Below are 23,087 nucleotides of genomic sequence, written 5' to 3'. Positions count from 1 at the left end.
CTGCAACACACACAGGAGCGCCTGCGATGGTGTACTCAACGACAAACCTGGTTGCACGAATGGCAAAACGTCATTTTTTCGGATGAATCCAATTTCTGTTTACAGCATCATGATGGTCGCATCCGTGTTTGGCGACATCGCAGTGAACGCGCATTAGAAGCGTTTATTCGTCATCGCCATACTGGCGTATCACCCGGCGTGATGGTATAGGGTGCCATTGGTTACACGCCTCGGTCACATCTTGTTCGCATTGACGGCACTTTGAACAGTGGAGGTTACATTTCAGATGTGTTACGACCCGTGGTTCTACCCTTCATTCGATCCTTGCGAAACCCTACATTTCAGCAGCATAATGCACGACCGTATGTTCCAGGTCCTGTACGGGCCTTTCTGGATACAGAAAATGTTCGAATGATGCCCTGGGCAGCATATTCTCCAGATCTGTCACCAATTGAAAACGTCTGGTCAACGGTGGCCGAGCAACTGGCTCTTCGCAATACGCCAGTCACTACTCTTGATGAACTGTGGTATGGTGTTGAAGCTGCATGGGCAGCTGTACCTGTACACGCCATCCAGGATCTGTTTGACTCAATGCCCAGGCGTATCAAGGCCGTTATTACGGCCAGAGGTGGTTGTTCTGGGTACTGATTTCTCAGGATCTTATGCACCGAAATTGCGTGAAAATGTAATCACATGTCAGTTCTATTATAATATATTTGTCCAATGAATATCCGTTTATCATCTGCATTTCTTCTTGGTGTAGCAATTTTAATGGCCAGTAGTGTATCAGGTTTATACTACGTATCAATTTATAAATTTTGTATAAATCTGATTTTATTACGATGTTCGTCTCTCCCTGTGTAGCTGAGAGATTCAAATATCGTTAAAAGATATCGCTGCAGCGAAGAAAACACTTTCAAGCATCATTCCATGGTGACCTGTCCATCGCCTCCACCCGCCAGACGGCATCTCACTGACATCAAATTGGTAGGCTAATTAATTAAATTTATCATGAGAATCACTTTGCATTTGGAGTAGTTTTTCTTTCGGCAGTCCGATTGCACTCACCAGGTACTTCAAATGGGAATCCCTGGAGGGAATATGATATTCTTTTCGAGGAACACTACTGAGAATCGACATTCGAAGCCGACCATAGAAGCATTCTTCAGCCGACAACATACATTTCATGTAAGGACTGCGCTGTTGAAAACACGATCACAATGACTATGTTATCATCACCCTGTGTAAAAAGTTGTCTTTGTTCTACAAGCACACATTAGAGTCGCTGATAGTGTTACACTTTCTGGTGGAAATGCTGTCTACGATTTCGAATCAAGTCTCACCATTCAACCACATACTTGCTTTCGATCCCATGGAGACGTCTTTTAATGATTACAGCCACTGGTGAATCATATTTGTGTCACTCTCACATCTCAAAACGAGTCACCTTTTTCGAACGTATCTACTACAGCAAAACTCCAACGTGGCTTAAGATAATCCGTCTCCATCTTGTAACTGTTCCTCAGTCTCTGCCCCACCCTCCTGCAGCTTCGTCCATGTGATCGCCCTAATTTAAGTCAGAGCTGAAGTCGGAGGGAGCTATATCTAAGACCTCCAGCAACCCATTGAGAAACTGGTTGAGCTGAGCTAATGCTACAGGGCTGTCTTCCTAGACCACTTGGTGGAAATATTTTGTCGTAGCTCCACCAATGATGTACAACCGCCAGTCGCCAAAACGAAGCTTTCTCCTACAGCACAAGGTAGTATAAAAGACAGTACATCCAGTTACGGGAACAGTACCCCACAGGCTATCAGTCATAAGAGATTGTTCCTGTAAAATATCTGCTACATTTTTTTCCCAATGTAACTTGTCCATGCCGTGTATTACAAAAGCTTTGTACACCGCCATTCATTTTGTTTTTTCCAACATTATTTCAAGGTCTGTCTCAGGGTCTAAAGTGAAATGAACATTGGCTCTCACAGAAACAAGGACACCTTGCACGGTGTATTTTATGTCGACGCTGCTCCCACAGCACACACACTGGATAACTGAAGTAAAAGACAGTCACAACATGAGGGAACTGGAAGAGTTTGGCGGCATTGTGGAGCGTTTCCAAACAGCTGTCTGAAGGTTATTCACAACCTCTACATTTAAACTCATCTTTTGCAGCCCAGGTGTGACTCTAAAGTTATCAGCAATCGCCTCATAAATTTTTATAAAGTGTCCTTAGCTACAGAGCGTTGTATTACCAATTGGGACGACTGAAGTATACAACTACAGAATGGATCGCTCGTTTAACCCTGTGTAGGATTGTTTAGGTGTTTTAAACCATAACATTTACAATATGCTTCTCTGTACTCTCCACCAATCACAACCTTGCTGTTCAGCCAACAAACAATTGCTGTATAGCAACATTCTACTCTACATCTGTTGTGGTAAAAGTGATACATGCAAGTTGAATGCTGTATTCGATGCTATCCTGGAAAAGACTGCCAACTGCCCCTAAACGTATCTGGACCAGAGGAGAAGAGCAAATTGATGCTACGTATACAAACTTTAATAGAGGAGAGAGGAGATATTCCAGAGACGTGACGTTACGGCGAAATGGCAATATTATCCAGCACAAGGTCAATACAGCCTAACATGAGACTATGACTTGTGTATCCAAGAAGAAGGTTACCATGGGCGATGGTAAACTGTGGTAAGACTGTTAAATCTTCTCTGGCTACTGGTATTTATTTCCTCGTAAGATGCCACTGTTTCTTCGTATGCATTTTCGGGTGTTGTGAACATACCATAATTTATGAACCGTGATCAGGCATGAACTCTGTAAACAGCAGGTGTCATACTCCAATGAAAAACTATGTATTGTTTCTGTTACAAACAATCGATGTCTTGTTTGGTGTTCAAACTAGTAATTTTATCACTTTATAGTTTGTCACCATAGTTTGTCGTAGAGGAACCTGCTTGAGAATATATGTAATGCACTGGGGAAACATTTTGTGCAGTGGAATAATAGCAGCGTCGCATTTCACAAGACTAATAGGTCGGAAGCCGCACCACTCTAGCTTTATAGCACATTTGAAGTGCAGAACTGCGTAGCCTTAGGAATGCATGTGTTTATGCTCTCTCTCTCTTACAAATACCTTCTTGGTACTGACCTCAAGACACTAGGACAATACTTCTGAATTGATAATGCAGTTGATTTATGTAAAATGCTTCAAACTGTCCGTCTGGAGCTCCATCATTCATAAATCGCACGTTTCTTCTTTATAACTTTCTGTTATATCACCACAACATTCTTGTACCTACTATGTACTGATAAGGGGTGCTAACCTCCTCAACATCAGGCATCTGGAGAGATCTTGTGCACTTGAATGGGCGCTGTGAGTAGGACACGTGCAGAACAGTATTCGCTGGACGGCAGTTATGGATTGGGCTCGCTCTGTTTCTTCACGAGACGTTGAGTAAAGCGGTCTACTTCTGGCGAGCCGCTTACTAAATCGGCGGCAGTGTTTCAGGGATCATTGGTCAAAGGCAACGCGAGATCTTTCAGTCCCTAACTTCATCCTAAGAATGCAAGGATGCTCTGTGACTCCAACCGCATAGGGAAAGGTGGTGGTAAAAATATGTTGATCGCATCTGGTGTACTTTGGTGCATATGTTCGAGAATTAATAATGAACAGAAACAGTCATCTACCTACATTAGCAATCTAGTGTATGGTACTCGCAAAGTAGTGGAGGGGCAGTTTAGGGATGATACAGAACTTGGGAAGCATTCTGCTGTGTAACTGCCCAGCATTGAAATTACAGAATAAAACGGGTAAAATTGGTAAAATTGATCGCACCATCAACTATGGTGCTTATTACAGTACATCGACAGTGTCTATTCCATCCCGTCTGTCCACTGGTATGCTGTTGATTACCACATAATGACTGATGACATAACTTGTTTGAGGTTGTTTGAGGTTGTTTGTTGTTGTTGCCTTCAGTCCTGAGAATGGTTTGATGCAGCTCTCCATGCTACTCTATCCTGTGCAAGCTTCTTCATCTCCCAGAACTTACTGCAAGCTACATCCTTCTGAATCTGCTTAGTGTATTCTTCTCTTGGTCTCCCTCTACGATTTTTACCCTCCACGCTGCCCTCAAATGCTAAATTTGTGATCCCAAATGGTTCAAATGGCTCTGATCACTATGGGACTTAACATCAATGGTCATCAGTCCCCTAGAACTTAGAACTACTTAAACCTAACTAACCAAAGGACATTACACAACACCCAGCCATCACGAGGCAGAGAAAATCCATGACCCCGCCGGGAATAGAACCCGGGAACCCGGGCGTGGGAAGCGAGAACGCTACCGCACGACCACGAGATGCGGCCTTTGTGATCCCTTGATGCCTCAGAACATGTCCTACCAACCGGTCCCTTCTTCTTGTCAAGTTGTGCCACAAACTCCTCTTCTCCCCAATTCTATTCAATACCTCCTCATTAGTTATGTGATCTACCCATCTAATCTTCAGCATTCTTCTGTAGCACCACATTTCGAAAGCTTTTATTCTCTTCTTGTCCAAACTATTTATCGTCCATGTTTCACTTCCATACATTGCTACACTCCATACAAATACTTTCAGAAACGACTTCCTGACACTTAAATCTAAACTCGATGTTAACAAATTTCTCTTCTTCAGAAACGCTTTCCTTGCCATTGCCAGTCTACATTTTATATCCTCTCTACTTCGACCATCATCAGTTATTTTGCTCCCCAAATAGCAAACCTCCTTTACTACTTTTAGTGTCTCATTTCCTAATCTAATTCCCTCAGCATCACCCGACTTAATTCGACTACATTCCATTATCCTCGTTTTGCTTTTGTTGATGTTCATCTTATATCCTCTTTTCAAGAAACTGTCCATTCCGTTCAACTGCTCTTCCAAGTTCTTTGCTGTCTCTGACAGAATTACAATGTCATCAGCGAACCTCAAAGTTTTTATTTATTCTCCATGGAATTTTTCTTTTGTTTCCTTTACGGCTTACTCAATATACAGATTGAATAACATCGGGGATAGGCTACAACCCTGTCTCACTCCCTTCCCAACCGCTGCTTCCCTTTCATGCCCCTCGACTCTTGTAACTGCCATCTGGTTTCTGTACAGATTGTAAATAGCCTTTCGCTCCCTGTATTTTACCCCTGCCACCTTTAGAATTTGAAAGAGAGTATTCCAGTCAACATTGTCAAAAGCTTTCTCCAAGTCTACAAATGCTAGAAATGTAGGTTTGCCTTTCCTTAATCTATGGTGGTTGGGCACCACCTACTGGCGATGACCAGCACCAAGATAGTGATCACATTCATGACTGCAAATGAGGTTCAAATGGTTCAAATGGCTCTGAGCACTATGGGACTTAACATCTGAGGTCATCAGTCCCCTAGAACTTAGAACTACTTAAACCTAACTAACGTAAGGACATCACACACATCCATGCCCGAGGCAGGTTTCGAACCTACGACCGTAGCGGTCGCGCGGTTCCAGATTGAAGCGCCTAGAACCGCTCGGCCACTTCGGCTGGCTGCAAATGAGGGATCAATCAAAATGGAACACTGTCCCATCTGCAACCCAGTCACTCCGAGATATGAGTTTAAATGTAGAGGTCAACAATAACTTTCAAACAGATGTTTGGAAACCCTTCACAACGTCACGAAACTCTTCCAGTTTCCTTATGTTGTGACTGTCTTTTATTTCAATCATCCAGTGTGTGTGTTGTGGAAGCAGCAACAACATGATTTACAGAGTGCGATGTCCAGTTTTCTGGGAGACCCAATGGATTGAAACATGTTAATGTCAGTTTAGAACCTGACACCGGCTTAGAAGTCATCGTGGAAAAAACAAAATGCATGGTGCTGTGACAAAGCTGTAGTAATACACTTTTTGCAAGTGTTACAGCAGAAGAAACAATGTATTAGACAGCAAAACAGGGACTCTCTCTTTCTGTGGGATATGGTCCTCATACAGTACAGGTGATGGGACTTTACACTGCTCTGTGTAAACTACTTCGATCTCTAGTCACATGCTCCAATGGGTCAATATCTGTATATTTAATAGGCTCACCACATATGCTTAACGCCAGCAAACAGAAGGTAAATTCTTTTGATGTATCGGAAGAGAGAGATGAGGAAAAAACTTATTGAGTTCTCTGTCAGATGAAGTTAGCAGAGCTTTTATAGTTATTAGTTTTTCTCTAATGGATGGTACAAAATAACAGTGGTAAAACGTTTGGGGGACAGACATGAATGGACTGTGAGGGTCGTAGATCTCCTTCAGACTGCACTACCTGTACTTTGGTGATGCACAACAAAGCAGTAACAAAATCCTTGTCCTTCTTTCAGTTCCCATAACTGCATGTACTGTCTTTTACAATACTTCATGTTGTAGGAGAAAGATTTGTTATGTCGCTGGCCTTACTCATTGTACACCATTGGTGGAGCTACAGCAAAATGTTGCCATTTACCACCAAGTGGCCAAGAAAGGCAGTCCTGTCGAATTAACGCAGCTCAACCTACTTCTCCACAGGTTGCAGAAGATCTTAGATAAAGCTCCCTCCAACTTCAGCTCAGTCCTGACTTAAATTAGGGCGATCACAGAGATAAATATGGAGGAAGGGCGGGGAAGAGACGAACAGTTACAAGAAGCAGAGGGACTGTCTAAAGCCACGTTGGAATTTCTCTGTAGTAGATAGGATTCGAAAGAGGTGACTACTTTCGAGATATGAGTGTGGCATGAATATGAGTCACCAGTGGCTGTAATCATTAAAAGATGTCTCCATACGATCCAAAGCAAGTTTGTGATTGAAATGAGAGACTTGATGGCAAGTCGCAGACAGCATTTGTACCAGACCTTGTATAGCTATCAGCGACTCTTGTGTATCTCTGTAGAACCTAGACCACCTCCATTCAGGGTGATGGTACCACAGTCGTTGTGATCTTATTTTTAATAGTATGGTCTTACGCTTAATATATGTTGCTGGCAGTAGAATGTTTCTGTGGTCACCTTCAAATGTTGGTTCTCAATGGTGTTCCTCAGAAAGAAGATCATATTCCCTCCAGACATTCCCATTTGAACTACCTGCTGAATATAATCCGACTACCAAAAACGAATAATTACTCGCTATGCAAAGTGACTCTTGTGATAAATGTAATTAATTAGCTCATAAATTTGATATCAGTGACATGCTGCCTGGTTGGTGGACGCAGTGGCTTGGTCAACACGGATATGATGCTTCACTTGGCGTGTTTTTCGTTCTGACAATATCGTTTAACAATATTTGAAACTCTCACCTATACAGGGAGAGACGACTGTCGTAATAAAATTAGATGTATTATCGACTTTATAAAGTGATACATAGTATAAACCTGATATCTACAACTTCTTTGTGATGTCCTAAGTGGCTTCATATGTGGTGAGGCATTTGGTTACCTTAAGAGAGAGTCCGAAAGTGAGGATGTGTCCTGTGACATAGGTAGATCTTAGCACTCCATCGTGAGACGAAAATAAGTGAAATATTCTAGTCCTGTGATGCATGATGTAACAGATCAGAAAAGATGTTTTCCTACCTGATGAGCAAATACTTATAGGAATTGTGCCTACGCCATCTTATTTCATAATTTTCAAAGAAGTAAGAATACTTCAGCTAAGTGGAAAAGTGTGTGTGCCTCGATTTTTTGTGTCTTCGGAAATGATCTCTATAAAAGGGAGAAATGCACATTTCAGGTAAGAAATCCGAGGTGTATAGTGAACAACATCGGTGCGCCAAAATGGGTAAAATGGATTTTTTAAACCGAGGAGGATCTACGTCGGGATGGAATTGTTTAGAACTACTGTATACGTCCAAGCTGCAGCTGCTTGTTTCCCAGTTCACAGTCGCTGGCTGCAGCGACGGTCACAAAGTGTCGGCAACTCTGTCTTGCAGTGATATTTTCTGTTGTCCCTATCCTATCACGCGTTAGATCTTTTCTCCTCCTCCTTCCGAATATAGAGAACTAATTTTGGAATTCTATAGTGCTTTAAAAATCCAATCGTAATGTTATATTCCCGATTGATAGCAATCTCTTACATCTAGCCATGACAATTTATTGCTACAGATCGGTTCGCGGTTTAAGTGCTTTGTATTTAATGATTCTCAGTACATCCAAGTGGACATTGTGTTGCAGTGGTGTTTGCTGTTGTCTCTAGTCTATCACGCAGTAGAATCTACCACCTCCTCCTTCTGCCAAAAGTAGTGGAGACAACCAGCTTAGGGGTTGTATAGTGCTTTAAAAACATAATCGCATCGTCAGATTCCCGTTTGATAGCTATCTCTGACATCTAGCCATGACAAGTTATTGCCACGGGTTGTATCGTGGTTTAAGTCTGTCGAGTTTTATGCTTCTCAATACACCGCGGTAGACTGTGCTTTGCAGTGGTATTTGCTGTTGTCTTTACCCTATCATGCAGTAGGTCGTTGCTACTCCTCATTCTTCTGAACGTAGCAGTTTAGGAATTCTACTTTTTTTTTAGTCATCTATCTTCTGATTGGTTTCATCTAATCCACCACGAATTCCCTTCCTGTGCCAATCTCTTCATCCCAGAGTAGCACTTGCAACCTACATCCTCAATCATTTGCTGGATGTATTCCAATCTCTGGCTTATTCTACAGCTTTTGCCCTCTATAGCTCCCCCTAGTACCAAGGAAATCATTTCCTGATGTCTAAACTGATGTCCTATCATCCTGTCCTTGTCAGTGTTTTCCACATATTCCTTTCCTTTCTTATTCTGTGCAGAACCTCCTCATTCCTTACCTCATTAGTCCACCTACTTTTCATCATTGGTCAATAGCACCACATCTCAAATACTTCGATTCTCTTTTGTTGATTTACCCTGGTCAGGAATACCCTCTTTGCCAGTGCTAGTCTGCTTCTGATGTCGTCCTTACTCCGTCAGACATTGTTTATTTACCTGTCTAGGTAGAAGAAGTCCCTATCATCATCTACTACGTGACCGTCAATCCTCATGTTATGTTTCTCACTGATCTCATTTCTGCAACTTTTCATTACTTTCGTCTTTCTTCAATTTACTCTCAATTCATGTCCTGTACTCGTTAGAATGTTCATTCCATTCAGCAGATCATGTCATTTTTCTTCACTTACACTCAGTAAAGCAATGTCATCAAAAATCGTATCATAGGTGTCCGTTAACCTGCTGAATCTTTTATTTCCATCATTGTTTCCTCGATGAACAGATTGAACAGTAGGAGCGGAAGAGTAAAACCAAGTCTTACACCCTTTTTAATCCGAGTACTTCATTCTTGGTCATCCAGTCTTATTATTCACTCTTGGCTCTTGTACGTATTGTATATTACGCGTCTCTCCCTATAACTTACCGCCATTTTTCCAGATCGACGAAGCCTATGAACGTGTCTTGATTTTTCTTTAGTCTTCCTTCCATTATCAACCGCAACGTCAGAATTGCCTCTCTCGTGACTTTAGCTTTCCTAAAACCAAATTGATCGTCTTCTAACACATCCTTAATTTTCTTTTCCACTCCTCTGTATATTGTTCTTGTAAATAACTTGAGTGCATGAGCTGTTAAGCTGATTGCGGTAATTGCCGCAGTTGTCGACTCTTACATTCTTCGGAATTGTGTGGACGATATTTTTCCCAAAGTCAGATGGTATGTAGATTGACTCATACATTCTACAGACCAACGTGAGTAGTCCTTTTGTTGCCACTTCCCGCAATGATTTTAGAAATTCTGTTGGAATGTTGTCTATCCCTTCTACTTTATTTGATCTCAAGTCCTCCAAAGATCTCTTAAATTCCGATTCTAATACTCGATCCCCTATCTCTTCTATAGCAACTGCAGTTTCCTCTTCGATCACATCTTTTTAATCTTCCACCTCGTAGGGACCTTCAGTGTTCTCTTTCCACATATCTGCTCTCTCCTCTGCATTTAACAGTGGAATTCCCGTACTTGTAATGTTATCACCCTTGCTTTTAATTTCACGGAAGGTTGGTTTGACTTCCCTATATGTAGAATCGGTCCTTCCGATCATCCTTTCTTTCTCGATTTCTCCCTAGTTTTCATGCAGCCATTTCACACTTCCTATTTATTTCATTTCTAGGCGTCTTGTATTTCTTTATTCTTGAATTTCGCTGATCATTTTTGTACTTCTTTCTTTCATCGACCGACTGAAGTATTTCTTCTGTTACACAAGGTTTCTTCATAGTTGCCTCCTTTGTACTTATGTTTTCCTTTCCTACTTCTGTAATTGCCCTTCATAGAGATGCCCATTCCTCTTCAACTACACTCCTGGAAATGGAAAAAAGAACACATTGACACCGGTGTGTCAGACCCACCATACTTGCTCCGGACACTGCGAGAGGGCTGTACAAGCAATGATCACACGCACGGCACAGCGGATACACCAGGAACCGCGGTGTTGGCCGTCGAATGGCGCTAGCTGCGCAGCATTTGTGCACCGCCGCCGTCAGTGTCAGCCAGTTTGCCGTGGCATACGGAGGTCCATCGCAGTCTTTAACACTGGTAGCATGGCGCGACAGCATGGACGTGAACCGTATGTGCAGTTGACGGACTTTGAGCGAGGGCGTATAGTGGGCATGCGGGAGGCCGGGTGGACGTACCGCCGAATTGCTCAACACGTGGGGCGTGAGGTCTCCACAGTACATCGATGTTGTCGCCAGTGGTCGGCGGAAGGTGCACGTGCCCGTCGACCTGGGACCGGACCGCAGCGACGCACGGATGCACGCCAAGACCGTAGGATCCTACGCAGTGCCGTAGGGGACCGCACAGCCACTTCCCAGCAAATTAGGGACACTGTTGCTCCTGGGGTATCGGCGAGGACCATTCGCAACCGTCTCCATGAAGCTGGGCTACGGTCCCGCACACCGTTAGGCCGTCTTCCGCTCACGCCCCAACATCGTGCAGCCCGCCTCCAGTGGTGTCGCGACAGGCGTGAATGGAGGGACGAATGGAGACGTGTCGTCTTCAGCGATGAGAGTCGCTTCTGCCTTAGTGCCAATGATGGTCGTATGCGTGTTTGGCGCCGTGCAGGTGAGCGCCACAATCAGGACTGCATACGACCGAGGCACACAGGGCCAACACCCGGCATCATGGTGTGGGGAGCGATCTCCTACACTGGCCGTACACCACTGGTGCTCGTCGAGGGGACACTGAATAGTGCACGGTACATCCAAACCGTCATCGAACCCATCGTTCTACCATTCCTAGACCGGCAAGGGAACTTGCTGTTCCAACAGGACAATGCACGTCCGCATGTATCCCGTGCCACCCAACGTGCTCTAGAAGGTGTAAGTCAACTACCCTGGCCAGCAAGATCTCCGGATCTGTCCCCCATGTAGCATGTTTGGGACTGAATGAAGCGTCGTCTCACGCGGTCTGCACGTCCAGCACGAACGCTGGTCCAACTGAGGCGCCAGGTGGAAATGGCATGGCAAGCCGTTCCATAGGACTACATCCAGCATCTCTACGATCGTCTCTATGGGAGAATAGCAGCCTGCATTGCTGCGAAAGGTGGATATACACTGTACTAGTGCCGACATTGTGCATGCTCTGTTGCCTGTGTCTATGTGCCTGTGGTTCTGTCAGTGTGATCATGTGATGTATCTGACCCCAGGAATGTGTCAATAAAGTTTCCCCTTCCTGGGACAATGAATTCACGGTGTTCTTATTTCAATTTCCAGGAGTGTATATTACGCGTCTCTCCGTATAGCTTACCGCCATTTTTCCAGATCGACGAAGCCTATGAACGTGTCTTGATTTTTCTTTAGTCTTCCTTCCATTATCAACCGCAACGTCAGAATTGCCTCTCTCGTGTCTTTAGCTTTCCTAAAACCAAATTGATCGTCTTCTAACACATCCTTAATTTTCTTTTCCACTCTTCTGTATATTGTTCTTGTAAATAACTTGAGTGCATGAGCTGTTAAGCTGATTGCGGTAATTGCCGCAGTTGTCGACTCTTACATTCTTCGGAATTGTGTGGACGATATTTTTCCCAAAGTCAGATGGTATGTAGATTGACTCATACATTCTACAGACCAACGTGAGTAGTCCTTTTGTTGCCACTTCCCGCAATGATTTTAGAAATTCTGTTGGAATGTTGTCTATCCCTTCTACTTTATTTGATCTCAAGTCCTCCAAAGATCTCTTAAATTCCGATTCTAATACTCGATCCCCTATCTCTTCTATAGCAACTGCAGTTTCCTCTTCGATCACATCTTTTTAATCTTCCACCTCGTAGGGACCTTCAGTGTTCTCTTTCCACATATCTGCTCTCTCCTCTGCATTTAACAGTGGAATTCCCGTACTTGTAATGTTATCACCCTTGCTTTTAATTTCACGGAAGGTTGGTTTGACTTCCCTACATGTTGAATCCGTCCTTCCGATCATCAATTCTTTCTCGATTTCTGCACAGTTTTCATGCAGCCATTTCGCACTTCCTATTTATTTCATTTCTAGGCGTCTTGTATTTCTTTATTCTTGAATTTCGCTGATCATTTTTGTACTTCCTTCTTTCATCGACCGACTGAAGTATTTCTTCTGTTACACAAGGTTTCTTCATAGTTGCCTCCTTTGTACTTATATTTTCCTTTTCAACTTCTGTAATTGCCCTTTATAGAGATGCCCATTCCTCTTCAACTATATTGCCTACTGGGCTATTCTTTACTGCTGTATCTACAGCGTTGGAGAATTTCAAGCGTATCTCGTCATTCCTTATAACTTCCATACTCATTTCTTTGCATACTGAATCTTCGTGACTAATCTCTTAAACTTCAGCCTACTTTCATCACTACTACATTGTGATCTGAGTTTGTATCTGCTCGTGGGTACGCCTTACAGTCCAGTATCTGATTTTGGAATCTCTGTCTGACCATGATGTAATCTATCTGAAATCTTCTTCTATCACCCGGCCTTTACCAAGTATACCTCCTCCTCTTGTGATTCTTGAACAGAGTTTTAGCTATTACTAACAAAAATTTAATATAAAACTCAATTAGTCTTTCTCCTCTCTCATTCCTTGGCCCAAGTCCATATTCTTGTGTAACCTTTTCTTCTACTCCTTTCCCTAAAACTGCATTCCAGTCCCCAATGCCTATTAGATTTCCATCTCCCTTTACGTATTGTATTACCTGTTAATATCCTCGTATACTTTCTTTATCTCTTCATCTTCAGCTTGCGATGTCGGCACGTATACCTGAACTATCGTTGTCAGTGTTGGTTTGCTGTCTATTCTGATGAGAACAACTGTCACTGAAATGTTCACAGTAACACACTCTCTGCCCTACCTCCGTATTTATAACGAATCCTACTCCCATTATAACATTTTCTGTTGCTGTTGGTAGTACCCTACACTCATCTGAGCAGAAATCCAATCCTTGTATTCTTCCCATTTCACCTCACTGAGCCCTGCTATACGTAGATCGAGTTCTTGCATTTACCGTTTCAGATTTTCTACCTTCTCTTCCTCGTTCAAGGTTTTGACATTCCACGCCCTGACTCGTAGAACGCTCTTCTTGGTTGTTCAATCTTTTTCTCATGGTAACCTCCGCCTTGGCAGTCCCCTCCTGGAGATACGAATGGGAGACTATGCTGGAATCATTTGCCAATGGAGAGTTCATCGTGACACGGTTTCAAGTACAGGTCAGGTGTGCTGTAGACACATTTTATGTGTCTTTAATGCAGTGGTGTCCACTGCCTTCTGCATCCTCATGCCGCTGATCATTGTCGACTCTTCCGCTTTTAGGGGCAGTTTCCCACCTCACAGACAAGAGATTGTCCTTAGCCTCTTTCCACTCCTCCGGCCTCTTTGACAAGGCCGTTCCCAGAATGAGGGTGACTTTTTATGGTTGAAGTCTTCTGCCGCGAAACCGATTGCTAACCTAAATTTAAGCCAGGGCGGATTTACAATACAGGACCAAGGACGTTTTGATTACTAATCAAGGAGGCTACTCCTAGATCTCTAGAACTTCAGTACTTTTAAAAGCCCGATCGCGATGCCAAATTCTACGATTGGTCAATATATTGTTACCGATGGTTCTGTTGCGAGCATGCATGCGTTCGCTACGGGTACGCATGGCCTGCTCGGGTTCGGGTCTCTCCCGGATGTTGCAGACGTGGGCTACCGTGTAGATGACGAATGCCGCGCGCCTTGTGTGAGGGGCAGGATTTTTTTGCCGGATTTGTTAAGTGGAAAGTTGTGGTGGTGGAGGGCGTTTGTGCTCTCAAACGTTGGTACCTACAAGACCTCGGTTTATTTAGCGCTACTATATATATATATATATACTTGAAATTTCATTACTTGATTTGCATGATGTTTGTGAGTGATTCTCAAATGAAGAAGGATCACCTAAAGGAGGAGGAGAGTGTTTTAAGCGATCTATTTTAGTCATGTAAATCGTTAAACAGTTAACTGGATGTTGCTGTTGTTTTTCTCTTCAGTCGAAAGACTGGTTTTATAAAATTCTCCGTGCTACTCTAGCCTGTGAAAGCCTCTTCATCTCCGAGTAACTACGGGAACCTACATCCCTCTGAATATGCTTACTGTATTCATCTCTTGGTCTTCCTCAACGTTTTTATCCCCATTTTGTACCCCCACATTTGCCACAGTATTAAATTGCTGACCCCTTGATGCATCAGAATGTGTCCTACCAACCGATCTCGTTTTCTAGTCAGGTTGTGCCACAAATAACTCTTCTCCTCAATTCTATTTAGTACCTCCTCATTAGTTATGCGATCCACCCATCTAATCTTCAGCATTCTTGTGTGGCACCACATTTCAAAAGCTTGTACTCTCTTCTTGCCAAAATCGTTTATTGCCCATGTTTCACTTCCAAACACAGCTACACTCCATTCAAATACTTTCAGAAAGGGCTTCCTGACACGTAAACCTAAACTCGACATTAACAAATTTCTCTTCTTAAGAAACGCTTTTCTTGCCATTGACAGTCTACATTTTATATCCACGCTACTTCGGCCATCAGCAGGTGGCCGCTGTGGCCGAGCGGTTCTAGGCGCTTCAGTCTGGAACCGCGCGACCGCTACGGTCGCAGGTTCGAATCCTGCCTCGGGCATGGATGTGTGTGATGTCGTTAGGTTAGTTAGGTTTAAGTAGTTCTAAGTTCTAGGGGACTGATGACCTCAGATGTTAAGTCCGATAGTGCTCAGAGCCATTTGAACCATTTGACCATCAGCAGTTATTTTGCTTCCGAAATAGTAAAACTCATTCACAACTTTAAATGTCTGATTTTCTAATCTGATCCCCTCAGCATCACCTGATTTAATTCGACTGGATTTCATTATTCTCGTTTTGGTTTTCTGTATGTTCACTTTATATGTTACGTTCAAGATACTGTGATTCCGCTCAGCTATTCTTCCAAGTCCTTTGCAGTCTCTGACAAAATTACAATGTCATCGGCAAACCCAAAAGTTGCTATTTCTTCTCCCTGATCTTTAATACCCACTCCAAATTTTTCTTTTGTTTCCTTTACTACTTGCTGAATATACAAATTGAATAACGTCGAGGATAGGCTACAACCCTGCCTTACTCCCTTCTCAACCACTTTCACGCGCCTCCAATCTTAATATCTGCTATCTGGTTTGTGAACAAATTGACAGTAGCCTTTCGCTCCCTGTATTTTACCCCTGCCACCTTTAGAATTTGAAAGATATACTCCATGCAACATTGTCAAAAGCTTTCTCTTAGTATACGAATGGTATAAAAGTTAGTATTTATTTGATAAGATAGTGCAATGGCTTATTTCTCTCCATTCTTGATATCGAAATTGCGCCAGCCCTCTCCTTGTCTTCAGCATTAGCCAATAGGAACACTATCCTGAGGAGAGGTGCAAACCTCCGTCTGCATGTTTCGGGATGTCGGGTCACGCTAACAAATAGGAAGTCGCCTCTTGAGAAAGACAGAGGGTTGGAATTTCCCCGTCAATCGAATGCCGCTGCTTGATGCTTTGTTTGTATGACGCGAGATCAAAGGAGGCCGATATGAGGTCTGTGGTTGGTGGTATTTAGTAACGTTATCTGGACGATTTTGACCTTCGTGGCTGTGCCCTGACGATAGACACACGCACAGAAAAACCCCAAATGGTGGCTATTACACCGCACTTAATTCCAGTCATGATCGGTAGACCCCTTTAGCAGGGCTTAACTGTCAGTGCAATATGACTGCTGTATGTTTCTCGATCTATACAAAATATAAGCGTAGGCTTCCGCGGCCGTTGTCTTCTTCAATAAAATTCTTCAGGGTATCAGACCGCATCGTCATAGTTTAAAATGCACCAACGTTTCGGCCAGAGTTGCAGCTAGCCTTCATCAGGGCCTTACGTTAACTGTTAAATGAGCACACTTGGTTCCTTAAATAACTGCACGAGAAAACCGTGTCGTTACTTGATTGGCTGTAAAAGGAGGAGGAGGAGGGGTGAAAGGTATGCTTTATTGGAGTTTACTTTATTATCTGTCATTGGCTGAAATAGCTGTTTTCTATTGGTCTTTATATTAATCCACCCCATTGGAGGAGACAGACGAATAGCGAACAGGAGATGGCTGTGACGTCACACTGTTTCCATGCTGTCCAGAAGCCGGCTGCGGCGTGCCATTGCTTTGTGTGCTCGCGACCACTACTGCGGCTCTCCGCGTGTCTGCATGGGCCGCCACGGCTCTGCCGCCGCTCCGTAGCCCTGCTATTGCAGGCAGCCAAGACCTCGGAAGCTTGTACCCGTCCTCTCTATTCATGTTGGCGGGTCTTTTGGCTATTTCTATCGCCTCTCTAATCTTTCTTTTGAAAGTGAGAGGCTGTTTCGCCAGGACGCGGGCTTCTTGAAAAAATATTGGTTTCCCGCACTCGTCTCGGTGTTCCGCCACTGCTTAGTGTGTTGTTTCAGGCGGATATATCTTTCATGTTCCGAGAGCCTTGTGCTAATCGGACGTCCCGTCTCACCTATGTAGACTAATCCACACGCACAACCAATTTCATACACGCCAGCTGTGTGTAGTTTGTCAACTGCATCCTTGGTAGAACCGAGCATGTCTGATATTTTGTTTCTGCTTCGGAAAATTGGTTTGATGTCGGCTATGGGCTCACCCCTATCGCCTATCGCAGCAGAAATTTTCATGGAGGCATTTGAGGAAACAGCCCTCCAGTTCGCACCATTACGTCCAAATTGTTGGCTTCGCTATGTCTATGATACTTTCGTCATCTGGCCCCACGGAGAAGAGAAGTTACAGAACTTCCACAAGCACCTTAACCAACAGCATAGGAAAATTCAGTTTACAATGGAAACAGAGAAGAATGGGGTGCTGCCTTTTCCGACGTGGAAGTTTATCGAAAACCTGATGGTAAACTTGGCCACAAAGTGTACAGGAAACCAACCAATACGGACAGGTACCTTCACGCCTCCTCCCACCATCACCCCACGCATAAGAAGTCCGCCCTGCACACGCTAACGAAGAGAGCGTATAGGATAAGCGACGAAGAACATCTGAAGACAGAACTTGAACGCCTCAGGTCCATCTTCGGAACTAATGGCTATGGGAAGCAGATGATAGACAGCACCATGTCGACAAGGGAGAAGACTAATAGGGAAGAGGAGAAGGAGGCACAGAGCATTGCTGTGTTACCATATGTACAAGGGGTCACCGAACGTATTGGCAAAATTCTACGAAAAGCCGACATCAAACCAATTTTCCGAAGCAGAAACAAAATATCAGACATGCTCGGTTCTACCAAGGATGCAGTTGACAAACTACACACAGCTGGCGTGTATGAAATTGGTTGTGCGTGTGGATTAGTCTACATAGGTGAGACGGGACGTCCGATTAGCACAAGGCTCTCGGAACATGAAAGGTATATCCGCCTGAAACAACACACTAAGTCAGCAGTGGCGGAACACCGAGACGAGTGCGGGAAACCAATATTTTTTCAAGAAGCCCGCGTCCTGGCGAAACAGCCTCTCACTTTCAAAAGAAAGATTAGAGAGGCGATAGAAATAGCCAAAAGACCCGCCAACATGAATAGAGAGGACGGGTACAAGCTTCCGAGGTCTTGGCTGCCTGCAATAGCAGGGCTACGGAGCGGCGGCAGAGCCGTGGCGGCCCATGCAGACACGCGGAGAGCCGCAGTAGTGGTCGCGAGCACACAAAGCAATGGCACGCCGCAGCCGGCTTCTGGACAGCATGGAAACAGTGTGACGTCACAGCCATCTCCTGTTCGCTATTCGTCTGTCTCCTCCAATGGGGTGGATTAATATAAAGACCAATAGAAAACAGCTATTTCAGCCAATGACAGATAATAAAGGAAACACCAATAAAGCATACCTTTCACCCCTCCTCCTCCTCCTTTTACAGCCAATCAAGTAACGACACGGTTTTCTCGTGCAGCTATTTAAGGAACCAAGTGTGCTCATTTAGCAGTTAACGTAAGGCCCTGATGAAGGCTAGCTGCAACGCTGGCCGAAACGTTGGCGCATTTTAAACTATACAAAATAGTTTACATCTGTGATTCTAGTAATTTGTGCATCTGCAGAAAGTGGCGGTGGGTTTCGAAATATTCATGAAATATTAGATATGTAATTGTTCTAATTTGTTCGTGTATGCTTAGACAGCAATGTGATTCGAAAAGAGTGGAAAATAAAAAATAAGAGCCTTACCATCCCTGACTCCGGCAGCAGATATAAACTAAGCCTAGTCAGCATTTCCATGGGCGATAAGAATAAAAAAGGGACCTTTTTTTTTTTAAATATGCCTGCTACGGTCGCAGGTTCGAATCCTGCCTCGGGCATGGATGTGTGTGATGTCCTTAGGTTAGTTAGGTTTAAGTAGTTCTAAGTTCTAGGGGACTAATGACCACAGCAGTTGAGTCCCATAGTGCTCAGAGCCATTTGAGCCATTTAAATATGCCATACGGCAATCGATTTCGTGACATATTCGTTAAGTACACTACAGTATATTCCATACATCACCTTGCATCCTGTACATTGTTATTTTTAGTCATAATTCTTGTGACTAGTTCGATGCATCCCGAAATGAATTCCTCTCCTGTGCCAACCTCTTCAGCTCAGAGTAGCATTTGCAAGGTATATCCTCAATTATTTGCCGGATGCGTTCCAATCTCCGCCTTTCCCTACAGTTTTTGCACTCTAAAGTTCCGGTACCGTGGAAAACATTCCCTGAAGTCTTAACAGAAGCCCTAACATCCTGTCCTTTCTCGTTGTCAGTGTTTTACACATATTCCTTTCCTCTCCGATTCTGCACAGAATCTCCTCAATCCTTACCTTATCAGTCCACCTAATTTTAAACATTCGTCTGTAACACCAGATCTCAAATTCTTCGATTCTCTTCTGTTCCAGCTTTCCTGCAGTCCATGGTTCACTGCCATGTAATGCTATGCAGCAAATGTACATTCTCAAATTAATGCCTATGTCTGATACTAGTAAACTCATCTTGGACAGGAGCCCTTTTTTCCCAGTGCTAACCTGCCTTCAGTGTCCTCCTTGCTCAGTCCGTCATTGGTTGTATTGCTTCCTAGGAAGCAGATTTCCTTAACTTCATCTACTTCGTGACCATCAATCCTGATGTTACGTTTCTTGACTTGTTCATTTCTGCTACTTCTCATTACTTCCGTCTTTCTTCGATATACTCTCAGTTCATATTCTGTACCCATTAGACTACTCATTCTATTGAGCAGACCATGTAATTCTTCACTTTCACTCAGAGTAGCGATGTCATCAGCGAATCGTACCACTGATATCCTTTTCCCCTGAATTTTAATCCCACTCCTGAACATGTCTTTTATTTCCATCATTGCTTCTTCGATGTACAGATTGAACAGAAGGGCAAAAGACTAAATGCCTGTCTTACACCATTTTTAATCCGAGCACTTTATTCTTGGTCATCCACTCTTATTATTCCCTCTTGGCTCTTGTACACATTCTATACTACGCGTCTCTCCCATTTTTCCTGATCGACAAATCTTGTGAACGTGTCTTGATTTTTCTTTAGTCTTCCTTCCATTATCAACCCGAATGTCTGAATTGCCTTACTGGTGCCATGACATTTCCTGAAGCCAAACTGCTCGTCATCTAATTCATCCTCAATTTTTTTTCCATTCTTCTGTATATAATTCTTGTGAGCAACTTGGATGCATGAGCTGTTGAGCTTATTGTGCGATAATTTTCGCACTTGTTAGCATTTGCAATCTTCGGATTACGTGGATGATATTTTTCCCAAAGCCAGATGGAATGTCGCGAGACTCATACATTCTACACACAAACGTGAATAGGCCTTTTGTTGTCACTTCTCCCAATGATTTTAGAAATTCTGTTGGAATGTTATCTATACCTTCTTTCTTATTTGATCTTAAGTCCTCCAAAGCTCTCTTAAATTCTAATTCTAGTACTGGATCCCCTGTCTCCTACACATTGTTTGCTGTTTCTTCTTCTATCACATCAGAGAAATCTTCCTCCACATGCCTTCAATGTACTCTTTCCGCCAATCTGCTCTCTCCTCTGCATTTAACAGAAAAATTTCCGTCGCACTCTTAATGTTACCATCCTTGCTTTTAATTTAAGCGAATGTTTTTTTCACTTTTCTGTATGCTGAGTCAGTCTACTTTTCGGATTTCTTCACATTTTTCCTGCAGCCATTTTGTCTTAGCTTCCCTGCACTTCCTTATTATTTCATTCCTTACTGACTTGTATTTCGTTATTCCTGCATTTCCATGAAAATTTTTACACATCCTTCTTTCATCGATCAGCTGCATTATTTCTTCTGTTACCCATGGTTTCTTTGCACCTATGTTTATCTTACCAAATTCAGTGATTGCCCTTTTTAGAGACGTCCATTCCTCTTCAACTGCGCTACTTGAGCTTTTCCTTATCGATGTATCTTCAGCATTAGAGAACTTCAAGTGTATCTCGTCATTCCTTAGTACTTCCGTATCCCACTTCTTTGTATACTGATTCTTCCTGAGTAATCTCTTAATCTTCAGCCTGCTCTTCATCGCTACTACATCGTGATCTGATTCTATACCTGCTCCTGGGAACGCCTTAAAGTCCAGTACATGATTTTGGAATCTCTATCTGACCATGATGTAATCTAATTGAAATCTTCTTCTATCACCCGACCTTTTCTCAAGTATACCTCTTCCTCTCGTGATTTTTCAGCAAAGTATTCGCTGTTACTATTTGAAATTTATTACCGAACTCAATCGACCTTTCTCCTCTCATTTCTTGTCCCATGCCCATATTCTCCTGTAACCTTTCCTTCTACTTCTTCCCCTACAACTGCATTTCAGTCCTCCATGACTATTTTCATCTCCCTTCACGTAGTGTTTTACCCTTTCAGTATCCCCATATTCTTTCTCTGCCTCTTCATTTTCAGCTTGTGACATCAGGACGTATACCTGAATTATCGTTGTCGGTGTTGGTTTACTTTCCATTCTGATAAGAACAACCCTATCACAGAGCTGCTCACAGTAACACACTCTCTAGCCTACTTTCCTATTAGTAACGAATCCTACTCCCATTGTACCACTTTTCTGCTGCTGTTGATACTATCCTGACCAGAAATCCTTGTCTTCCTTCCATTTCATTTCCCTGACCCCTACTATATCTAGACTGAGCCTTTGCATTTCTATTTTCTGATTTTATAGATTCTCTGCCATGTTCAAGCTTCTGACATTCCACATTCTTTCATTTGTTGTTCTATCTTTTTCTCATGATCATCCCTCTCTTGGCAGTCGCCTCCTGGAGATCAGAACAGGGTACTATTCCAGAACTTTTTTGTCACTAGAGAGATCATCGCAACAATTTTTCTAATACCGGCCACATGTCCTGTGGATATGCGTTATGTGTCTTTAATGCAGTGGTTTCTTTTGACTTCTGCTTCCACATATCGTTTATCTTTGCTGATTCTTCTGCCTTTAGGGGCAGTTTTCCACCCCAAGGACAAGAGAGTGGCTTGAACCTCTGTCCGTTCCTCCGACAAGGTCGTTGGCAGAACAAGGGTTTCTTTTTGGCCGGAAATATTCGACCGCCAATGCTGATTATTAATCAAAACTTAAGGGATGAATTTTGATGTGGCTTACCAACAAAGCAAAAGGATAGCGTACCAATAGGGACAAGAAAGGAGGCATGAAGGCCGCCGACACAGAAATAACAATCATCCATTTATGGCACCATTACACATGCACATCATGATATATGAGACATAATTGTCATACTCAAATCTATGACACACAATATGTATAAGGAAGGGCACACACAATGGAGTTTAAGAAATTACAATGCCACATCAACTCTGCTATGAGAAACAGTGTGCATAATGAAGGCCGCTCAATTTTACCAATGTAAGAAATTAAAATAATACTGGCATAAAATTAACTAAAATGCCTTGAAGGAAATGTTTATGAGAAGAACACGACGGGGCCGCAAGGGAGGAGGCAACACGATACTTAACTTAGGTGCACCAAAACAAACAGCGGACACCAGGCCGCGCCAACAACGGGCACGTAAGGCACGCAACTACTCTCTCCGTTGCGGTTCCGCGCGCTCCACCCAAGTAATAGCTACCTGAAACATTTTAATACTTGGAACAGTACACCAGTGATCAGAAAATTAAAAAAAACAATAATATGACATAAAAATACAATAATTTAAGAAAATCACATCATATGAGTATGAGCTTAAGGTCTTTCGGTAATTAACAGATTACGAAACAGGTAAAGGGGCATGTGCCACTATTAAGTGGAGTGGGGTGCTATTGGGCCTGATTTCAGGTCACGACTGGTACTGATTGAGGGGACTATGACGGCACAACGGTACGTCATGGACGTCCTACGTCCTCACGTGTTACATTTCATGCGATAGTATGGTGGTGCCATTTATCAAAAGGACAGTGGCTGTCCACACATAGCCTTTGTGATTGATGAGTTATCCCGCAGCCAGCAAGATACCCAGATCCATCACTGATAGAATGCGTGTGGGACCAGCTATGACGTCAAATCCATCC

This window comes from Schistocerca nitens, chromosome 1 (assembly GCF_023898315.1).
Source record: "Schistocerca nitens isolate TAMUIC-IGC-003100 chromosome 1, iqSchNite1.1, whole genome shotgun sequence".
Classification (NCBI taxonomy): Eukaryota; Metazoa; Arthropoda; class Insecta; order Orthoptera; family Acrididae; genus Schistocerca; species Schistocerca nitens.
This window is presented reverse-complemented; position numbering follows the sequence as displayed.